Source organism: Orcinus orca, chromosome 3 (assembly GCF_937001465.1).
Source record: "Orcinus orca chromosome 3, mOrcOrc1.1, whole genome shotgun sequence".
Classification (NCBI taxonomy): domain Eukaryota; kingdom Metazoa; phylum Chordata; class Mammalia; order Artiodactyla; family Delphinidae; genus Orcinus; species Orcinus orca.
The window spans coordinates 26,048,888-26,070,967 of record NC_064561.1 but is presented as its reverse complement, the minus strand read 5'-3'; the positions used below and the strand labels follow the sequence as shown (position 1 = coordinate 26,070,967).

The following is a 22,080-nucleotide window of genomic DNA, read 5'->3' as shown; positions in this document are numbered from 1 at the left end:
AGTTAGCAATACTGTTTTATATACAGTACTTCAAAATTGCTAACAGACTGGATTTTAAATGTTCTCACCACAAAAGAGGAACGTTAATTATGTCATGTGATAGAGGTGTTAGCTAAAGCTATGGTGATAATCATACTGCAATATATAAATGTACGAAATCAACACATCGTATACCTTAAACTTATACAATCATATGTAAATTATACCCTAATAAAAATAACTAATACGGGCTTCCCTGGTGGCGCAGTGGTTGAGAGTCCGCCTGCCGATTCAGGGGACGCGGGTTCGTGCCCCAGTCCGGGAAGATCCCACATGCCGCGGAGCGGCTGGGCCCGTGAGCCATGGCCGCTGAGCCTGCGCGACTGGAGGCTGTGCTCCGCAACGGGAGAGGCCACAGCAGTGAGAGGCCTGCGTGCCGCAAAAAACAAAAAACAAAAAAACAAAAAACCTAATACATAGTTAAGGCACAAAGGGTTTTAGCGAGATTAACTCACCTATCTTTGGAATAATCCTGTGATGGTGTATTATAATTATCCCGCTTTTCAGACAAGGAAATCAAGGCATCTAGTGGCTAACTTGCCCGTGTTCATACAGCTATTGGGTAGTGGAGGCAGAATTTGAACCCAGCTAGCTGCCTAGTTCTGGATGCCTTCATCTCAGATGCTACTCTCGCAGCCTCTTGGAGGTCCCACTCATCCTAATACTTTGGGGATGCTGGCCGCGTGGAGAGCTATGGATGGCGAGGCCAGGTCATCTCTTCCCTGGGCATGGTGGGTCTGGCTCAGGCAGAGCTGCGTGACCCATCAACAGAGCTGCTTCCTCCTGGGGCCAGGAGCTGTGATCATCATTGAGTCTGTGGTGCTTCTGTGTCTTTAGCTCTGTTCTGTTCATTGAGCACCTGCTGGGGACTGGGGACGTGGACACAGATACGTCCCTTGCTCTCGAGGAACTCACAGTCATCCAGTGGGGGAGCAGGACCATGAATGGACACTGAAAGAGCCGTGTGATGGAGTTCTATTACAGAGGGGAGCACAGCGGGGTGGGCTGGGCTGCAGGCACCCCACTCAGGTTGGGAGGTGGAGAGGTAGGTGGGGTTTGGAGAATGCTTCCTGAAATGAGGAAGGAAACAAAGAATGTGCAGAGCAGAGGGAAAGTGAGAGAGAAGGCACAGGGCTGACCAGCTGGGTATGGGCAGGGCAGCATGCTTCTCGACTCCCTTGGAGAACGTAGGCAAGTCTGGGTTCCCTTCCTGCCCTTGCTGGGAAAGTCCTGAGCAGCACTGCAGGGAAGAACTTGGGCCAACTCTCCTCTGTCATTGCTTTTTCAAAGGGCGCAGATTTGAAATGTATGCCCAGCGACCAGTGAAGACCTCCGGCTCAACAGAGAAAAATGGAAGCTTTGGTCCCCAGTCGCTCCGGCGAAGAAGCAAAGATCACCGCAGTCTGATATTTACAGACTCCGTACCACTGTTGCAGCCTGTGATTCTGAGGTGCAAAATTGGCCAGCCCAGAGAGGTAATTTTCGGGGTGAGTTTGTTTATTTTAAACCCCACACTGGCAGTTGGGTCAGATTTTTATGTGATGATTTTGTGTTCTGCATATAAGGAAGTACTGCTCGTTGGCTACTATGAATGTGTCCAAAACATCTCTCTCCAGAATAAACTCGTGCTTTGCTGATGAAATGAAACATACCGGGGCCACACTCAGAATAGAACGTGCTTGGTGTGGCGATCCCTGGTGAGCCGCTAACCAGAACCCAAGAACTTGGAGCTCCTTCCCGAATGCAGGAGCCTTCAGAACATGGAGCCGAAAGGCTGTGCTGAGTGGCAGGCTGTGAACATTTGGGGGGTATGCAAAGGCTCCCTGGAGTATTTAAAGGATGCCCGCACTCTCGTGCAGCATTTGATAAGTGGTGGTGGAGGACCAGTTTTGGCACAGGAGGGGAGGAAAAACAGTCATAATTCAGACCGTTTACCCAGGGCAGTTTAGGTTGTATCTAAGTGGAAAATGGAAGTTGTTTGGAAATCTGCTCAGGACACACAGGCAGGTGGGAAACCTGACCATCACTAGTGAACTGAAGGACACTGTCTGTGTGGCCTCAGTAACCTTTTTTGTGCAAAACTCGGACGTTTAGGCTGTCAGGGAAGCTTTCAGATCACTTTCAGATTTGAAGTCCAGCTAAAGGAAAGGTAAGTAGGAATTTGCTGAGGTTGTTTTGCTCAGTGTATTGGGCCAGGTTCTTCAGCTGCAAGAAACGGAAACTCTCTGGGAATTTATTGGCAGGACATCGGGTGCACTGAGGATCGAAAGAAAAGCTGAGTGCCTGAGTCCTGCAAAGCAGGGGACCCAGGACAATGCTGGGGACCTGGGTAGCAGGACTTAAATGCTGTCTCTGGGGCTTTACCAACCATCAGAGTCTAACCTTTTTTGGCCTTGTATTGCTCTATTCTAGCTTCGAAATTTCTGGGTAAACTGGGTCTAATCGACCCTGTCATGGGTCCAGTACCCACTCCTTGGGCAGGGGAGCACAGGGAGCCTGAATTAACTGGCCCCCCAAGACTATGCAATGGGGAGTGGGTAGGGAGAAAAGAAGAACAACTCCCCCCCAAAAAGTGTGTTGTTACCCAAAAAGGGGGGCATAGATGCTGGATGGGCTAGCATAACAGATTTCTGTTACTCAGAGATAACGAATAAAAAGGTGACAATTTGGACTGTCACACGGCCTATTTTTTGAGGTCATAGTGAGCATGAGTATGACATTTGGTCTTCTTAGCCTGATCCTATGGAACATTTGCTTAAATATTCCAGTCGGCTGGTGTAGGGACAAGCATTTCTACCTGTGGTCCACGACTTGGCCGTAGTGCAAGGTCCTTGCTATTTCAGCCATTTGTCTTATCCACTCTTGGTTAGGCTGGAATGAACAGGATTAAGTGAAGCTGAAAGGACTGGAATAATGATATTGTGGTCTATCTTTTCAGTTTGGGAGTCATAACCATGATTTTTTTTTTTTTTTCTTGGTCAGGGTTCTTTGCACATGTTCCCTGGACCAGCAGGGCAAAGGAACAGGAGGAATATGAGGGGAATTGACAGTGACTTTTAAAAATGGCTTGGTTAACTCATGGCTTAGTTAATTCCCTCACCCTCTTGGGTTAGGTAGGCAAGTTACATTGTTAAATTTCCACTAAGTACTGTTCTTACCAGGCACTGACAGTGGAGAAACAGCTCTAAGCAGCATTTTCCAAAGCATATTTTATGGGATATAGACCTTGAGATCCTTAAAAAAAAAAAAAAAAAGGGAGTCTCAAATAAGCCTGGAATATGATGCAAATTACACGGTTGGATATTCATGATGCACATTAGCATATTAAAGGAGCCGATAAGTCCTGCAGTGAATAAGCCTGTTTAGTTTTGTCTAATTTGGCATTTCTAAACATTTTTGACCACAGAACATTTAAAAATAATACCTGTTACTAAATAACACCTCTGGCTTTGAGGAATGCTGACACTGCTCTTTCACCTCTGTTGCTCTGGAACACGTGGGTGGGGTCATTGGTCACGTCTTCATCTTCTTGGCACTTATAGATTTCTACATGGTGACTTCAGAGGTCGTGTTTCCTTATATTTGATCATTGTAAAGTAAACCTGAGGCCTCACAGCATACTTCCATGTTGCTCCAGATTTGCTGTGCCAAGGTTCTTTTCCCCTGCCACCAGTGTTTGTCAGGTGCCAATTCCAGAGTGTTCTGTGAGGGCACATTTGGGAGCAGAGAACGAATAAGGGATGGACCCTTCCTTAAAGAGCCACTGGGCTCACAGAGGAAGAGTGAAGAGCAAACAAATCACTAAAAACGGTAGAATGAATAACAATAAACAGATGCTCTGTGCCAGCCCCAGGACGGGCTTGGCATTCTGTGTGCATCTGCTAAGGACACGTAAATTATGTCCATCATACCTAAAGCTCAGCCACTCTGCCCTAGAAGCATTCTTTTCCCTTTGTACAGGTAAGGGAACTGAGGTTCCTGGAGGTCTGTCTCTTGCCTAAGATTTCACTGTCGGTGAAAGGTGGGAAAGATGGAGGCAGGTTTGAGTCTGAAGCCCAGGGTCTTTCCAAACACTCCATGCCGCTACCATTTCCTGACCAGATTTCCTAAACCCCAAAGCTGGAAAGTTTCTGAGACTGTCATATGTGAGAGTGGGCTCAAATATTTAAATGAGTACTGTCTCAGAACACCTGAGCTGTGATCCTTGTCAGCAGTGAGAACTGACAGCAAGGCAACTTTAGTCTTTAAAAAAAAAAGTTATTTCTAATTGCATGAGCAATTCATAAATAAACTCTTCTAAAAAATAAAAATATCGCAGGTGAGCTATTCTATAACAGCTACCCTGGTCTCCTAGTCTCTTCCCCAAAGGTAAGCCACATGATCAGTTTGGTAGGTATTCCTCCAGACCTTATGTACAAATGGATATAATATGGGAACTATCACACTAAGTGAATTAGCTTGCAGATTTTCTGTTTTCATTCAACAGTATATTTGAAGCTCTTTCTATGTTAGTATGTATACCTACATCATTCTTTTCTTCAACTTTTTATTCTGAAGCAACAACTTCTTTTGAAACACAAAAGTTGCAAGAATAAGAATAGTTCAAAGAATCTTCAAATATCCTTTCTCCAGATTTCACGTTTGTTATATATGTGTGTATATATATCTATGTATATAGTTATACATATGTATAGAGTATGTATGTATATAGTGTATATGTACGTATATGACTATATGTATGTATATAGTTATGTAAGTATAACTATATAGACACACATTATATATATAATTTAATGTTATTATATAGATAAAGTATAATTTTCTTCTCTGAATCATTTGAAAGTAAGTAGTGTACTTCATGTCCCTGCTCCCCTAAATACTTCACTGCATAAAAGTAAAGATATTCTTTTAAATAGGCATAGCAATTATCAACTCCTCTAAATATAATATTGACGTGCTACTTTGACCTAGTCTACCATCTTTATGCCATTTTTGTCAATTAATTGAATAATGTCCTTTGTAGGATTTTCCCCTCCAATCTAGGATCCAGTCTAGGATCAGATATTGCCTTTAGTTGTCATGTCTTTCTTGTTCTTCTATTAATATGGAACAATTTTTACAGTCTTTCTTTGTACTTTATGATATTGACACTTTTGAAGAATACGGTCGCTTTTTATAAAATGGGCTGTTTCTTATTTGGGGTTTTCTGATGTTCTCTCATGATTAGATTGATGATTAGATTCAAGTTAGGCATTTTCAGCCAGAATATTATATAGATGATGGGTCCTTCTCAGGGGACCACATCTGCACACTCACAATGTTCATCTGCCCCTCGTTGGTGATGCTAATTTTGATCACCTGGGCAAGGTGTGGTCTGAGTTGTCCACTGTAAAGCTACTATTTTTTTCCCCCTTTTTTCCCCTGATAGTTCCCTGCAACTGTCATGCGGTCTATTGGAAGGCACTTAAGACCGTGCAAATAGCCTTCTCCTTGTCAATATTCCCCCCCAGATTTAGCATCACTTGATGATTTTTTTTTAAACTTTTTAAAATTAATTAATTATTTATTGATTTAGTTGCGCTGGGTCTTGGTTGTGGCAGGCAGGCTGCTCAGCTATGGCTCACCGGCTCCTTAGTTGCAGCACATGGGCTCCTTAGTTGTGACATTCGACCTCTTAGCTGTGGCACGCATGTGGGATCTAGTTCCCCGACCAGGGATCGAACCCGGGCCCCCTGTATTGGGAGCGCGGAGTCCAGTGCACTGTGCCACCAGGGAAGTCCCACACTTCATGATTCTTGCCTGAACCAATCTCTGTTGAGATGGCTGCAAAATGATGATTTGCTAGCTGTAACAATCCCTCCATGTATACCCGTGGGCTTGGCCTTCTCTTGTAAGCTAGGGCCTTCCCTTCTCCCTATGTATTTGTTTATCTATCTATTTATTATTGACTCAAAGATTTGGCCAGATTTGGCCAGTAGAAGCCCCTTCCTGGTTCTTTGTGACATGTACCCATCTTTTTTTTGGTATTTCATTACTTTCTGGCATTACAAAAATGTTCCAGGCTCATCTTGTACCTACCCTGCCTCAGTCCTGGAACCATCCATTTCTCCAAGGACCTCTGGTTTCTTTTAGTAGGGGATGGTATCATAGACCGAGATCTGTATGCTGGCATGTTCCTCTCTACTGGATCTCCTTGCTTCTCTCTACTACGTTCTTTTTGACGGCTGCCCGCTATTTCTTAGAATGGCCACACCATAGTTTATTTCTTGCTTTGTTGATGGACGTTTAGATTGCTTCCAGTTTGTTCCTATATCTCTCAGTTAACATTCTTGTGCACACTCTTTGTGCATTTGTGCAAGGAATCTCTCTCCAAGGGTGGGTGATGAGAAGCAGAATTGCTTGTTCTAAGGTGTGCATGTTTAAAATGTTACTAGATATTTCCAATTTCTTCTCTCCAGAGGCTCCACCAATTTAGAGCCCAACAAAGAGGATATGAGAATCTTTCTTTTTCCACACCCTTTCTGATGCTTGGTATTATCAAACATTTTGTTTCGATATAATCTGAGGGGTGAAAAGTGTTGTCTTACTGTCTTCATGTTCGTGAGGACGAACAGCTTTTCATGTGTTTATTCACCGATTGGCTACCTGTCATTTCACTGGAGGAAGCAGAGAAAGCTTTGAGGGCTATAACAGTTGAGCCAGACCTCACTGGATGAGAAGGCTTTCAGGAGGTAGGCAAGACAGGGAGGCTGTTTCAGACATAGGAAACAACAGCGCCAACCACAGGGCAGTTAGGGCCAAGTGGTCGTAGACTTTGGATACCCCACTTTCCTGGGGTGGGGCTCGCTATTTCATCTTGGCACTGCCTCTTTCGTGGTCATCTCCACGACAAGCTTTGCAAAGAGCCTCCAGAGATGGGCGGTTGACTCCCTGGCCTTCTATTTTAAGATCATATTAGAATTCACACACACCTTCCTTGTCTGGGTGAAATTTAATGGGGCTGAGGTAGCCAAATGTTTTCCTTAAGGCAGTAAAACCAGCTGTGTTTACCAAAATTGAATCAGTAGAGGGTGGAGCCAACAAAGGGAAGGGTATTGGTGAAATGACCTGCAGTGGGATATACACTGATTGACCAAAGGTATTAAGCAAATGAACCTCTATCCGGAAACAACAGATGGAAGCCCAGCACAATGTGGGGTATAGTGATTAGGACCAAAAGAGAGGCCAGCTTTTCATTGTGGCTCAGTGGTCAGAGGCTTGGAGGAAAAGCAAGATAGTGTTTAAGAAATAATGATGTCTTATTATGAGAATCATTTTGCAATATATACATATATCAGATCATTATGTTGTACACCTTAAACTACTATATGAGACTGGACCCAAAACAAGTGAAAAGAAAGGGAAAGAACAATGAAGCTGGTTACAGGGTTGTGATGGCATTCTGCTAAGACATGGGTGCAGGGTCACTTCATAAGGTATAGGAGAGGCCTTCTTTCATAGAAAAAGGGGCTTCTGTGGGAAGAAAGAGCAAAAAGAAGGGGCTTCGTCTGGAGCATGAGGGGTTTAGGTCAGAGGTTTGGAACTGATGGGGACGATCATAATGGTTGAAGTGATTTCTCAGGGAAGTTTCTGAAAGGTCCTCTTTGTCTCCAATAAAGGCACAGATTCTTTTCTGCTGGAATGATTTGGCCCGTGTGAAAGACCCCCCGCCTGCCCCGGATTCTGTCAAGTCAGGGCCTCTGTGGGTGACGGCAGGTGCAGATGCTCTTGGCAGGTACTGGGTTACGGCTCGCACATCCACGTGCTTTCTCCGTCCAGGAAAGGAGCCAGACCAGCAAGACCCGAACTTTTCATGGGGTAAATGGCCTTTGGGGCTGCAGATGTACTTGGGCAAATGGCAAAGTATTTTTTTTTTCCTAATGGGTATCTCAACTTACTTCTTATAGCTATAACATGAGTTAGGTATTATTTTCCTTATTTTCTTCTTTTATTTAAACTTCTAATGTGACAGATTTTACACTCACAGAAAAGTGAAGGTCTAATATGATGAGCACCCATGTACTCACCACCTAGATGCAACACTTCCGTCTCTCTTTCCTTTGTCTCAGTATATGTTCGTGTATGTGCGCATTATATCTATACTTATATACACTATCTCTGTATCGATAGTTTTTCCTTTTGGCCGAATCTTTTTAAAGCATGTTGCGAACGTCACGACACTTCACCTATTCAGGAAACAGAAACTGCACCTGCTGTTTGAGGGGAGAGAATTTACTCTAATGACTTAACTAGATACAAAGTCATTGGCTAGGTGACCAGAAGAATAAAATGAGAACTCCAAGGAATCGCGGTGGAGGTAGTTTCAGGAAGCATCCTTTGGGTTGGTGGCATAAAGGACAAATTGGGGTTATTAAGCCAGACACCTACAGGAAGGCTCCCTGTCGCTGAGACTCTCCTGTTGGAAGCCGAGGGGCTGCTCAGCTAGCGCTGGTCTCCGGGTTGTGGCGCTGGGACCAAAACCTCTGAGGAGGGGGCTGGTTGGAGGCTGCTGGTGTCTCTATGGGGCTGGATTTCGTGGCTGCTGTGGGAAAGAAGTCCTGCTACTGGGGTGAAGAAGCAGTGCTGGGGGGCAAAAGAGGAACAGGAAGCAGATGGAAAGGAGCGAGTCTCTTCTTCCTCCTCCAGCCTTGCATACTCTCTCTCTCTAGCACCCACTTTTGGCAGATCCTTTCATGTGGGTTACAGAGTCCCAGACCCAGCGTCACAAGGCCAAGTATAGCACGGTGAGTTTGGAGTCAAGACACAGCATTTTCATAACTGGCACAAACCTTAAATACCCTAGCACGCGTCTCCTATATTAAGAAGGTTCTTTTACATATACACAATAGCATTATCACGCCAAAGAAACATTATCATTATCATTCATATGCAATCATTTAATAGTAATCATAATATCAATTAATATGCAATCCATGTTATTCTTCCAAATGTGTTTTATGGCTGGGATTTGAGTTTTTTAGGGATTAGAATCCAGTCAGCATTCCCGCATTGCATTTGCTTGACGTACCTCTTTAGTCTCATTGTAGAACAGTCTACTGCTTCCCTCCTTCTTTTTAAATAACCATGACAAGATAGGCCAATTGAGTTGTAAAAAGTCCCACATTTTGAACATCTGAGTGTTTCTTCATGCTGTTGCTTTACTTGTTTGTCTGTCCCCTGTATTTCCTGGGTCCTAGAATTGAAGTGTAAAGACTTGATTAGATTCATTCATTTTTGTCAAGAATATGGCGTAAGGGGTGATGTGCCCTTCAGTGCGATGTGTATTATAGCACGTCAATTCTAGTGTCATCTTTTAAGACATTTATTAACTTCAGACATACTTTTGTATTCCTGGGAACAAAGGCCGAACGATTCTCATGAAAAGAGGGGATTTGCACTGTAACAGGTTCTGCCCGTTAGTTCTGGTAGAACTTGCCCTTGTCCCCCTCATGCACTGAGCCCTCCCCGGCCATCCTCATGCGTCATCTGGAAATGTTCTGTACTATGTACTGGAATGTCTACTCGTTGAGACTATGCTTTATCCCCCAAGAATCCTGTTTTGTAATCTTCTGGGTTCCCTACGAACCCTGCAGGGTAGAGTGTAGGGTATCACCACCTCCCTGGCCATGCCGCGCTTGGCTCTGTGCCACCTCTGAGTGCTCTGCTGTAGAGCCAGCTGGGTGAGAACTGACTCCAGAAAAGGAGTTTTCTCCTCTTTTCTCGTCTGCGGTTTTCCTCTTCGTGAGTTCTTCCAGGGGCTGCCTTGTAAACCTTGCACTCTGTCATGTCCTCACCCCTCTACAATCATGCCTTTCTTGCCAGACACTGTGGTCTGTCTCAGCGTTCCTGATGCTCTCCCTGCTTTGCCTTTCACCACCTGGGGTCTTGGCCATCCTGACCTTCCTTTGGCATCACTGAGCAGAGCCACCTACTTTGGATCCTCTTTCTGGGTTTTATTTTCCTCCAATCCATTTCACTTTCCCATGTGCATGCGTGGAGGGGTCAGGCATGCTTGTTCTGAGCCAAGTCAAAAGATTGGAGTTCTAAGTTTAGTTCCTTAACTTGGATACCTGCAGGGCTCCAGGTAGAGTGAGGTTTTGAGGAAGATCAGGTGTAAGAAAACCAGCAGCTCAAGTTCAAGGAGAAATGGCAACAGACCCACAGTTTCTGCAAGGTTGGGGTTCTGATGAACTGGAGAGCTCATGAAAAAAATAACGGTACATTCTTTGTAGCTCCTCCTATCAAGAGGTGAACTCTATTTCCCTAACCCTTGAAGCTCGTTGATCTTGTGGCTTGCTTTAACCAACTGGACATTAGTAAAAGGCATGTAGTCAGAGGCTTGCAAAATGCTTGCCTATTGAGGCTTGCCCTCTCTTGCCGATGGAGGAGCACCGAACTAGCCTGCTGGACGGGCCGTGTGGAGGACAATTGAGGTATCCCATCCAACACCTGTCAGCCTCTGATTGTAGCCATATACATGAGCCTAGATGAGACCAACTAAAGAAATTCTAGCTGAGCCTAGGCCAAACTGCTGACATCCAGAATGGTAGCTAATAAATGATTGTTTTAAGCCACTAAGCTTTGGGGTGGTTTCTTACGCAGCAAAGGCTGACTGGTACATGTGCCCTCTGACGGGGGCAGCTCCTACTCAGCCTCGAGCTGCCCTGCCAGGATATGCACCCAGTATCACCATGTCTTCCAATTTTTTTCAGAGAAAAGTTCAAGATCATTTTTACATGAAGTAGTCCAACTATTAAATGCTGGCACTAATTAAAAAAATATTCTAGAGACACCCCCAAAACACCTGGGAGCTGGACCACAGTGTCTGGCAAGAAAGGCATGACTGTAGAGGGGTGAGGACATGACAGAGTGCAATCTCCCTGCAGCCCTCTTCCTTCTCCCTACTGGCTCCATTGTTCACCTCATAATTCTCCCCGATCCAGGGGAAGTGGACTTTGGAAGGGGGCACACGAGTCAGCGGCAGCCTCTAGGGACCCCTGGGATCAAAAGCTTCATCTTGGCCTGCCTTCTAGCACTGAGTCAGTTAGGGCTATTTATGGAAGGATGAGGATGCCTCTAGAAAATCCCCCAAGGAGGGCATTTCTTTGGCTCGTCCCTCAACACTCGAAGAAAATGCCACCTCCTCTGAGCTGCTTCACCACGTAGTTCATTCCTCCACCAGGGCAAGTGATAAATTTGGTACTTTTTTTCCCCTCTCTTCTATCTCCCTCACTCGACTTGGGGGAACTTCTGGAGGGCCAAGTCTGGGGGAATTACTTACCTTTGCGCCTCGCTGCTCAGACTGATGCTGTGTGTGGAAGGGACAGGCGACCTGTCGAATACCTGGAACGTTCTCTTGTGCCCCTCCTCTCTGTGGGACAGGCTGCGTCTTGCCCTACTCCCAGTCACCTTTCCTTGAAACTCTCTATAAGAGTGAGTCCTGGAGCACAAATGTTCATCTAGCTAAGGAATTCTAAATGGAATTTTCTTACACTTTGGTCAATGTATGGAAAAGCAACAAACAAACTAAAAACAACCCCCTAAAGCAAACACAGAAGTCCTCCCCATGTCAAATGTGTCAGAGGCAAGCTCCCGAGATGGGGTGTCGAACTGGCTCTCGGCCTGGGAGAGTGATTTTCCTCCTTGAGGCCTCGGAACTGTTGGGGCCACAGGGCAGCCTGACGTGGGCCTCTGAGCGAGGTGATTTAACGTGAGCGGGGCCAGCAGCGTTTTATTGGGTCTGTGCACTCCAGGCCAGGCCAAACATCTGGCTGATTAGGGAAGAATAAAGCCGCCCAGTGTCTGGTCCCATAACTCCTTGTATTCCCATTGAGAGTGTGAGTGCGCGGACACATTTTTCCATTTTTTTTCACATATTTCACCTCTCACAGTCTAAGACTTGGCGTGGACTGGGTAGGCCAGAAAAACTTTGAGTGTGGGCCATCAGAGACCCTCAGGGGAGTCCCGGGGAAGAACAGATGTGCCCGTTCTGCACTGGCTGGCTGAACCCAGCTGGTGGAGGCTGCCTGGTCTTGGCAGGAGCCGGGCGGGAGGTGCACGGCTCGCCTCTCTCCACTAGGGGGTGGGGCAGTTTGGAGTCCAGCGCTGAGGCTGCTTGCACGAAACTCACCGGCAAGGAAACCAGGAGGCTCAGAGGACTCTTTGAGCCCCAGGGATCCGATGGGGGAGGGGGGCAGGCCTTTTGATGAGTTGCCTCCTCGCAGTAGGTCTGGTTCTCGGTGAAGGATGAATAATTGGGTCTGGCCCAGTGTGGCTCAGGTGGGCCAGTGAGGGCAGCTCCTCTGGGCTGTGACCCCTGCAGTCCTGAGCTTCTGCCCCATCCCCGGGCCCTTCCCCATCTGTGATGTCTCTGTCCTTTGTCACAGGCTAACCATAAAAGGTAACTGGGAGCCGGGTGGAGGACATGGGGATGGGCTTCGTCTTTCACCACACTGCCATATGGGGCCTTGGGCTTTCCCATGGCAAGGGGAGTCAGGGTGACTGGAAGCCTGCTGTAACTTGGAATATTTCCCCAATTTCCTGCTTACTGCCTGAATTTCTGGCGTGAGAAATTTTCCTCCTTTGCGTCAAGGTGTGGGTGCTGTGGTCTCTTTTACAAATGCAGCTCTTGGGGCTTCCCTGGTGGCGCAGTGGTTGGGAATCCGCCTGCCAATGCAGGGGACACGGGTTCGAGCCCTGGTCCGGGAAGATCCCACATGCCACGGAGCAACTAAGCCCGTGCACCAAAACTATTGAGCCTGCGCTCTAGAACCCGCGAGCCACAACTACTGAGCCCACATGCCACAACTGCTGAAGCCCGCGCGCCTGGAGCCCGTGCTCTGCAACAAGAGAAGCCACCCAATGAGAAGCCAGCGAACCACAACGAAGAGTAGCCCCCACTCACCGCAACTAGAGAAAGCCTGCATGCAGCAATGAAGACCCAACGCAGCCAAAAAATAAATAAAACAAATCTATTAAAAAAAATTGTAACTCTTTCAGAGAGAAGGAATACATTAAGAAAAGGACATTGTACGTCTTCTTTGGAGAAATGTCTATGTAGATCTTCTACCCATTTTTTGATTGGGTTGTTTTTTCTGTAATCTATATGGATAAATAATCTGAAAAAGAATGAATTTATATATATATATATGTATAACTGAATCACTTTGCTGTACACTTGAAACTAACCTAACACTGTAAATCAACTATACTCCGATAAAATTTAAAGTAAAATAAAATAATATTAGGAAAAAAAGAGAAAGGACCATTGTAGTAGACTTAAAGTGAATTAATCTATCACATTCCTCTCCCCCCCACTCCCCCAGGGCCCTTGACCTTGAAGCAGAGGATGGAAAGGAAGGACAGGGACTGGGGCTGGGAGAGAAAGAAGTATTAGGAGGTCTGGAGCAAGTGGAGAGGAGTAACAGTAGAGGCCTCTTGGCAGATTTCTGGGGAAGGAAAATGGAGTAGAAAGAGGGTTTTTAGAACGGAAGAGGGGAGCTAAAGAATGAGGGGGCAGGACATTGAAGAAATATTCCATGATTTAATTTCAGGCTGCCTTTCTGCCCGAGCTCCTTGAATTCTGAGCTAAATTTTTAGTTTCTCACTCTTCCCCATCACTTCCTGAGGGATTGACAGAAGGATGAAATGCAAACTCAAGTTCCTGAACTCTCCGAGTCTGGATTTACTAGCTGGTACATGGAGAGAACTATACTCACCATTATTCATGCAAGGAACCAAGCACTGTATCTGTAAGGAAATACTAGTCTATTGATGCCATAAAAGATTAGAGTGTCTTCCTTCATATGTATATGCAATAGTACATAAATAGTAAAAATGCTACTGTTGCTGGGAGATTGCACTAAGGGTTCTGGTGAGAATGGAAGGCCAGGAAGATGCTGGCCTCAGCCTGTGAACCACCATCCAGTTGTGTCAGATGTTGCCATCAGCTGAGAGGAGGGAAGAGGGGCCAGATTGCCTTCTGAGATTTTCAGAGAAGTAGCCAGACTTTTTTTATTTGGAGGACAGGTGGGCTACATATAGACCCAGGCTTTAAGTACTCAAGCATTTTTTTTTAAAGCTAAAATAGACAAGCAGTGTACAAACACCACTTTCAGTGATTTACACCCAAACAAATAATTTCAGAAAACCACAATCTACCAAAAGTATAAAAAGCAAACCCCGTAAAAATGCAAAATGGAACAAACAGGATGTTTGTTTTCCTATATGCAGACAGGCCTTTCCCATCCTGTGGCCCAGATGCTCTTCCCTGCTCTGTCTTCATGGAGTGAAAGGAGGGCCAAAACATCTATGAATCCACCCCTCCTCCATCTAGGGCACCTTGTAGCAAACACATAGAAAACAGCAGGACAACCTATGTAGATAAGGATGCCAGAGTGAAGAGAAGCGAGGGTAAGGCAATAAGAACGTATCTGAGGTAGACTTGTGCAAAGACATTTGAGCTTTAAAGTCCTGCGCAGTTTCTGAAGGTGGACTACAGGTTTGGCTGGGAGCTTAGTGGCGGCCAAAGCAAAGAGGGAAATAAGAGCCACAAGGGGACTCACACTGTCCATCAGCTGAACCTATGTCAGCTTGCTTAGCAGAAGCACGGTACTTACTGGAACTGAGGCTGGGCTGCTTTCTTCCCTACGTTTTCATGGAGGGAACACTGTGTGATGAAGTTGAGGACTTCCTGACCCCAGTGCCGCCATACACGGAAGGGTGAGTTGTATATGCCGCACCAGAAAAATCCCTCCGTGGAGGCAGATACCATGTAAGCAAGGCCCATCCAATAAAAATGATGGTACAAGAACCCCAGACCCTCTGGCCCAAACATTCAGCTTTTTCATGGTCAGATTTGACCCAAAAGTAAAATTTAGAGAATGTGGAGCAGTTACCTGCAAGGTGTGTCCTGTGGGATAATAATACGCAAGATGCGAACAAAGGTGAAACCAAGGTAAAAGGGCTATTTTTGTAAACTGCAAACACTCTTGGAACCTTTCATGGGCTGCGGCACTTATACCTCTATGGTTTGCAGTGTTTCCAGAACCTATGGAACGGCTTAACTCTGTGCTGTCTGTAGGATCTTGGGAGTCCCGTGGAGAGGGAGGGCTGAAAACAAAAAAGACCTCAAAGCCCCAAAGCTAGAGCTGCACAGTTTTGTTCCCCGGCTGCACCTGGGCCTCTAACTCATTTTTGAAAGGAATGCTTGTGGGGTGTCACCTTGGATGGCACTCTTCTGAAGCAGCGTTTCCTGGATTGGCTATAATTTTCCTAGAGAATGTAAATTAATAATATAAAGCAATTTATAATTGCTTTAACAGTAATATGCAACTAGGTAATATGCTTTAACAGTAAATATGCAACTAAGCCCCACCTAAAATGATCTTGCATCTGTCCAGTGATGAGCCTGCCTATCACCATGGCAAATCCAGCTCTCCAGTCTCCATGGACTGCCACACATCCTTACACTAATCTTCCGTGGATCTGGGATGTCATCCCTGAGATGTGATGAGAATTGGGCAGAGAAGAGTCAGTGGTTATTCTATGGCCCGGCCCTGGATCACCACAGTCCTGGGCTTGATGTGTCAGTGAAGGGCTGACTCATTCACTCGGGCCGCCCACGAAGCACAGGGTGGGGTGGGGGAGAGCTTCGGGGAAACTTCTAGATATGAGCTGGAAGAAATTGAACGTTATTCCCAATTTCTGAAACTCCTCAGTGGGTCCACTTCTTTTTCTGCTTTGTTTATGTCTTTTTTTGGTCTTTTTGAAGGGATGTTTCCAGATGGGATCCTTCAGGTTGTATGAGAGTGGATCAGGTTCATAGCCTATCAGATCATCAGCATTTCCCCCAGTTTTGTGGCCAACTGTTTGGAAATGTTTGCTTTCCAAAGGCAGCCATTCATTTATCTCTTTCTGCAGCAAACATATATTCAGTGCTGGCCATATGCAAAACAAGAGGGAGCAGACACACACAAATATATACAAAAGTCATCTGGAAGTTACATAAATCTCTGTATGAATAGCATAAACCAGATTTCCAGCCCAAAATGGCAAGCATCATGGGTTTGACAAAGAACATGTATACAGCAAACCCTATTCTTTCAGTAAAATGATTTTTAAACAGTTTACAATCAATGATTGTTTACTTACCAAACCAGTCTGATCACTAAATATGGGCATGCCGATTTGGGACAGTGATGTGGATGAATTTTGACTTTCTGATGTCAGTCTGATTTTGAGTGTCCTCCCTCTGCTCTGGACATAAGGCCTTTCTCTGTCCTTTTCCTTTATACCATTGCTCAAGACTAAGACCTTTAATATACTAGCATAATCCCATTCAGCAAACATTTACTGGCTATAGTGTCTTAACATCTTTACATTGGAGAAACTTTCATCTGATCCCCTCCAAAGACCTTCTGAAACCCACCTTGTGTACAAAAACTTCCCCTTGGGAAATGTTCTCTTTAGCTTTCTGCCAAGCAGGGCTCGAAATGAAAAGAGAACACCCCCTTCTACGAGTATTATGGTTAAGAGAGGTTTTGCCGTAGATCATTTCCAAGCTAGGTGATGTACCGTGCTCAGCAGTGGTCTGAACAATCTGTGATTTGGTTGGTAGGAAATGCACAAACAGTGGAAAAACATTCCCAGGGTGGTTAAAAGCCAGTGAAGATAAATTTCTTTTACAGTCCCATTCATAAAAAAATGATATGTTAGAAATGAAATTCTTTCTACACGTTGGGTCAAAGATCAAAAGGAGCTGTTGTCTGGATTCGGGGAAAGATCAATAATACAATAATAGGGGATGTTGTGAGTCTGGAGTGTGGACAGTCGTTCATTCACTGCCATGCGTAAAATAGATAGTTAGGGGGAACATGCTATAAAGCATGGGAAGCTCAGCTTGGTGCTCTGTGACGACCTAGATGGGGGGCATGGGGCGGGGGGTGGGAGGGAGGTCCAAGAGGGAGGGGCTGATTCACTTCATTGTACAGCAGAAACTAACACCACATTGTAAAGCAGTTACACTCCAATAATAATAATAATAAAGATTACAATAGAAATTCACATATGAATGAAAACAATGTCTTCCTGACTTGCCCCAAAGCCTTGCATGAACTAAGGAGACCTTCTTTCCAGCACATGGATGTGTCTGACAAGGAGTATGAATGGATTTGCCAATTGCAATTTCTGGAAGTTAGCACCTGCGTAGGAGGAGCTCCTTAGAGACAGTGGAGAAGGGATGTTAGTGGATTAATCCATTAGCATCCTGTTTACACTTTCTCTTATGTCTAACTTTCCCCTTAATTGCAATGTTGTATTGTCCTGAAAGTCTTAGTTCTGTAGCCTAAATGTTTTGTGCTGGCTTGCACTGAGAGGGAAGATATTTCTGGCTAAGGATGTGTGGTCAAATAGGAGTTGTAATACTAGTGAAATTCACCTCCAACATTAGCCAGTCCGTATTTACTGAGCAACTTCTATGTGCCAGGCATATGTGTGCGTGTGTGTGTGTGTGTGTGTGTGTGTGTGTGTGTGTTCTAGCATCAGAAGAGTTAGGCAGGGCACTGAGGATCTCTAATTCTCCCTTGTTGTTATTTTATCTCTTTTCTTAGCGTTGCACATCAGCATTTTGCAGCTTGCAAACAGCATTTTCTCTTTAAGTATACTTCTTTCTTTCTCTGAAAATCTGAATTTCACACTGGCATGAAGCAATGTTATTGGAGAACAAAACCATCCTGGCCCTAGAACCCATGAAGTCTGGCTTCAGCCTTTCCACCTTGAGTTTTCAAGATGCAGTCGTTTTCTTCTAAGAAAATAAGGGAGCAAGCTTCTTGTCTTCTTTCCTGTGGGTAAGCGTAGGTTATGACTTTAGAATGTTGTCTTCGTCCAACAAGTTTTGCAACGCAATGACCTCATCTGTATGAACTCAGATTCCGTGGTCTTATAAAAAAAGACATAGAAGATTAATTGGAGGGGTTATTTGGAACAATTGATACTACTTTATCTTATTTGATATGTCTTTGGTTCTTAACTTGTTGAGTTAAAGATGTTTGCTTCCTAATTGATTACTTGAAAATGATTCTTGGATGCGTTTTGGCACTGGGTTTTTTTTATTTAAAAAATACAGATTTTTAATTCCAAAAAATGCAGAAAGGAGAAAATTTAAATAGCCTATGATCAGATATTTTAAAATCCAATGTGGCTATATAGCTATATTTATTTATAAAAGTGGGTTCATATTGTACAAACCATTTGTAAACAGTGTTTTTCACTTCATATATCATGAACGTTTCCATGTTGTTTTGTATTTTTCTCTATCATCATTTTAATATCTGCATAGTTATTCCCTGTGTATAATGCCATAATACATTAAACCAGTCGTTCATTGTTGGGACAGTGAGGCTATTTCCAACTTTTTGCTTTTATAAACAATGCTTCACTGGACATCCAAATGCATGTATCTTTGGCCATGATGATTTTCCTTAGTGATAAATGCTTAAAAGTGGATTAGCTATGTCAAAGTTTATGCATATTTAAAAAATTATTAATAGACTTTGCAATATTGCCTTCCAAAAAGGTTTTACTAGTTTACCCTCCTATGAGGGTAAACAGTGTATGAGGTTCTTTACCTGTCTGTCCTCTTATCAATAAGTATTATAAATTTTTTTGGATACATATTTGCTAGTTTGATAGGCAAAAACGTTATCTGACTTTTCATTGTGTGTCCTCAATTATTAGTGGGGATGCAAATTTTATATTTATTAGCCGCTTGTATTTCTTCTTTCATGAATTGCTTATTTATGTCTTTTGCTCATTTTTATTACAGTGTGGTTTTTCCCCAAGTGCTTTTTATATGTTAAGATAGTAAATATTTACTATCATTAATATGGTAAATATTTTCCTCTCCTAATATAATTTAAGGTAATTTCTCTTTTTTTACACATAAGTTTTTCAATTTTGTGCAGTGGAGTCCATCAGTCTTTCCCTCTGTGGTTTCTGCCTCTATCATATGCTTAGCCTCTATTTTAAATGCTATAAATGCAGTGCATACATGCTCCTTATGAAGGGTCCAAATGATGGATACGAGTGTAAAATGGAAAGCAGGGTTCCGTCTCCTGCTCTCCATTCCTATACCCCAGAGTAACTACTCTTAGCCATTTGGATGCCCTTGGTCTTTATAAAACAGGAGTAATTGATCTTTGGTCAATGGAACGACCATTTTCACTTGTTTATGCTGTGGTGGTGCATCGAGCTGTTGGTAGTGGCGTCAGCTCCCCATCCTCTGCACAGCATTCTCTTTCTCCAGGCCCTAGGACTGGTGTGGTCTGCGTGTGTTTATGGCTGGGGGGCTCTCAGCCTCTTGGTGGTGGGACCCGGTAAGCAGCTTGTCCAGAGACTGGATTGGAATAAGAACGGGACAGTCCAGCCGGCCCAGTGTGCTCCCCTCTGGTGCATGAGATCTGGAATCAGATGCTTTCGTGTGGGTCAGGCCTTCCAAAAGGCAACACGCCCAAGGGGCCCCTCCATGCCCAGCATCAGGTGAGCTGAGTCAGGCTGTTGAAGAGCCTGCCCTTGGCCTCTGGTGACCACAGCTTCAGAGTAACGTGCCTGAGGTCACCTGGGCAATAGGACTCGAGGCTCTGTCCTCTTCCCTGAGGCTTTCACGCGATGCTATTACAATGGATCCATCTTGAAATGCTTTTGTCGATACAAGGGGAACTGAACGCTCTGAAAATTTCTGATTCATCCTTATGGAAGGTTAAAATAAAATAACATTTTTAAAAACCACATTTAAAAGAAGCCAGCCTCTATTCTTCACACAAAGCTCCCGAGAACACTATTACACACCCCATGGAGCCACACGGGGAGGTAAAATGCTCCTTCCTTCTTGATTTGAATCAAGAACTTGGATTGGATGAGTATTGGTTTCATTCACACAACATTTTGATGTCTGATTTTTGTACCTGTTCAGTAGTCTTTGAAAATATACAGGTTAAGCTCAGGTTCAAACTGGTCTGCTATTTTTTTTTTTCTGGGAATAAAACACTTTTGTTTGTTTCATTGCTTGGTAACAAAATTAACGCTTGGGTCCAGCTCAGGGTTTGGCTAATGGGGGATGGGTTGTTTGGGTCCCGGATTGACAACGTGAGCTCTTGATGGGACTGAATTTCTTCTGTCCCAGGGGGAAACTTCTCCTCTGTTAGCCGGCTGTGACGCTGTCACGGCGCCTGAGACGTGTGTCAGGATTCCCTGGGAAGGATGCCTCACCTCCTGGCCAGGTAGTGAATGGGGCTCTATGCAGGGAATGGAGCTGGGCAGAGCAGATAGGTGGGAGTGGGGAACAAGGGGGAGCCTCAGCAGGGAGTTACTCCTCCACTCGCAGACCTGGGCTGCCCAGAGAGGCAGCCCCAAATGCCACTGGTCTTTGTCCTTTTGCCTGACCTGCGCCTTCCTGAAATCCTCTCACAACAGATGAATCCATCAGCAGATGCTTGTGAGGAATCGATGTGCGATAAACGCACCATTGGGCTGAGGGTGTGTGTCTGCAGAGCAGCGTGGTATGACCTAGAAGTTTATCATCTTAAAGAATCCCTGTCTTGGCACATCTGGCTGGGTGAGCTCTGGCAGGTGACTTCTTTTTTTTGAGCTGCCCTTCCTCATCTTTCGAACGGGGATAATGAGATACCAACTTGCAGGATGGCTGTGAGCATCTATAGCAATTTGCATATAATGGGTTTCTTAGCACAGTGCCTGGGATTCAGTAACATGCTTAGCTACTCTTAGGAGTTTTGGGTAGCGAGACACAGCACATATGCATGGACTGTGACCCCAAAATATCAAGCTGGTATAAGAACAGTGAGTGGCGCAGACAGGTAAATGTTGCAGGAATTCAAAGCAGGATGTGTCCCCAAGGGCTGGGGACAGAATGGCAGGCTTCCTGGAGGTTTGAACTGGGCTTTGAAGGAGAATTCCGTGGAAAGGAAGGTGAAGGCAAAGCAAAGTTGGTGTGCTCTGCGCAGAGCCCAGATGTGTGCATCACCTCTCCACTGCCTTTGTTTTAGATGTTAAGAGCCCTGACCAAAGCCATATGGGGCTAGAGGCAGTTTCCTCTCTTGTACTTCATCCATCGGTGTTGCTATTGGTTATTATGCTTTCGGTTGCAAGTGACAGAAAACTCGAATCAAACTGGCTTAAGCAGAAAACCAGAAGAATCACCACCACAAAACCCCAGCAACAACAGAGAAGAGCATGCGTTGACTTCCCTCTTGAGCAAACCCTCCCCGTGGTGACTCCTGGCCTTTCCAGGCTTAACCCAGCTTCACACCCAACAGAGAGAAAACATCTCTCTTCTCCCAAGTCCATCGTCAGGTCTCCTTGGCCTGGCTATGGTCATGGGTCTGCCTGCAACCAATCACTGTGGCCCAGGTGTGTATTTATTTTGTCATGCCACCTGCTCATCATCGAAGCCTTCAAAGTGACATGATCTTGGGGGTTCTTACTGGTGGGAGGGGGAGTGGCTCCTGAGAAAACAAAAGCTGCAATGCCACTTGATGCTGGGACAAGGTCTACACACTCCTCGTGGTCATTTTATCCACAAAGTCAGGAGAGTCACCACCGCCAAGAATAAAAGCTTATCTAGTGGCAGCAAAAGAACTAGAAAGTCAGCTCTGGCTGCCCGTGTCCCCAGGAGCGGAAGAAACTGGAGGGCCTAAGGTGTGGTCCTGGCACAGGGCATGGTGTGGCCCATCCAAGACGGGTCTGGAGAGCTGCTTATTAGAGTCCCAGGGCACTGGACCGCTGCAGCTTCCGGAGGTAGTGTGGTCAGACAAAGGAGAGGGTGCAGAGTGGAGGGATCTGAGTGCATCATGCAGGCTGACTTTGAGTCCAGGGCTCGGAGTGGGGAGGAAAGACCTCGTGCCTGAGAGTCCCTTATCACCCCTGCCTTCCTTCTTCTCCAGCAGGGAGCCAGGCTGTTTTCCCTTCCCATATCACAACCCGGGTGCT

General features: G+C 45.1%; 1 long non-coding RNA gene across 1 annotated transcript in view; it reads left to right on the top strand.

Moving 5' to 3' along the window:
• The window catches only part of LOC117202222 (uncharacterized), a 135,500-nt gene that overhangs the window by 52,973 nt on the left and 60,447 nt on the right, over positions 1 to 22,080 (top strand). The window contains exon 3 of the long non-coding RNA XR_004484433.2: positions 1,330 to 1,526. This is a non-coding gene — a long non-coding RNA (uncharacterized LOC117202222). The remainder of the gene's footprint in view (positions 1 to 1,329; positions 1,527 to 22,080) is intronic.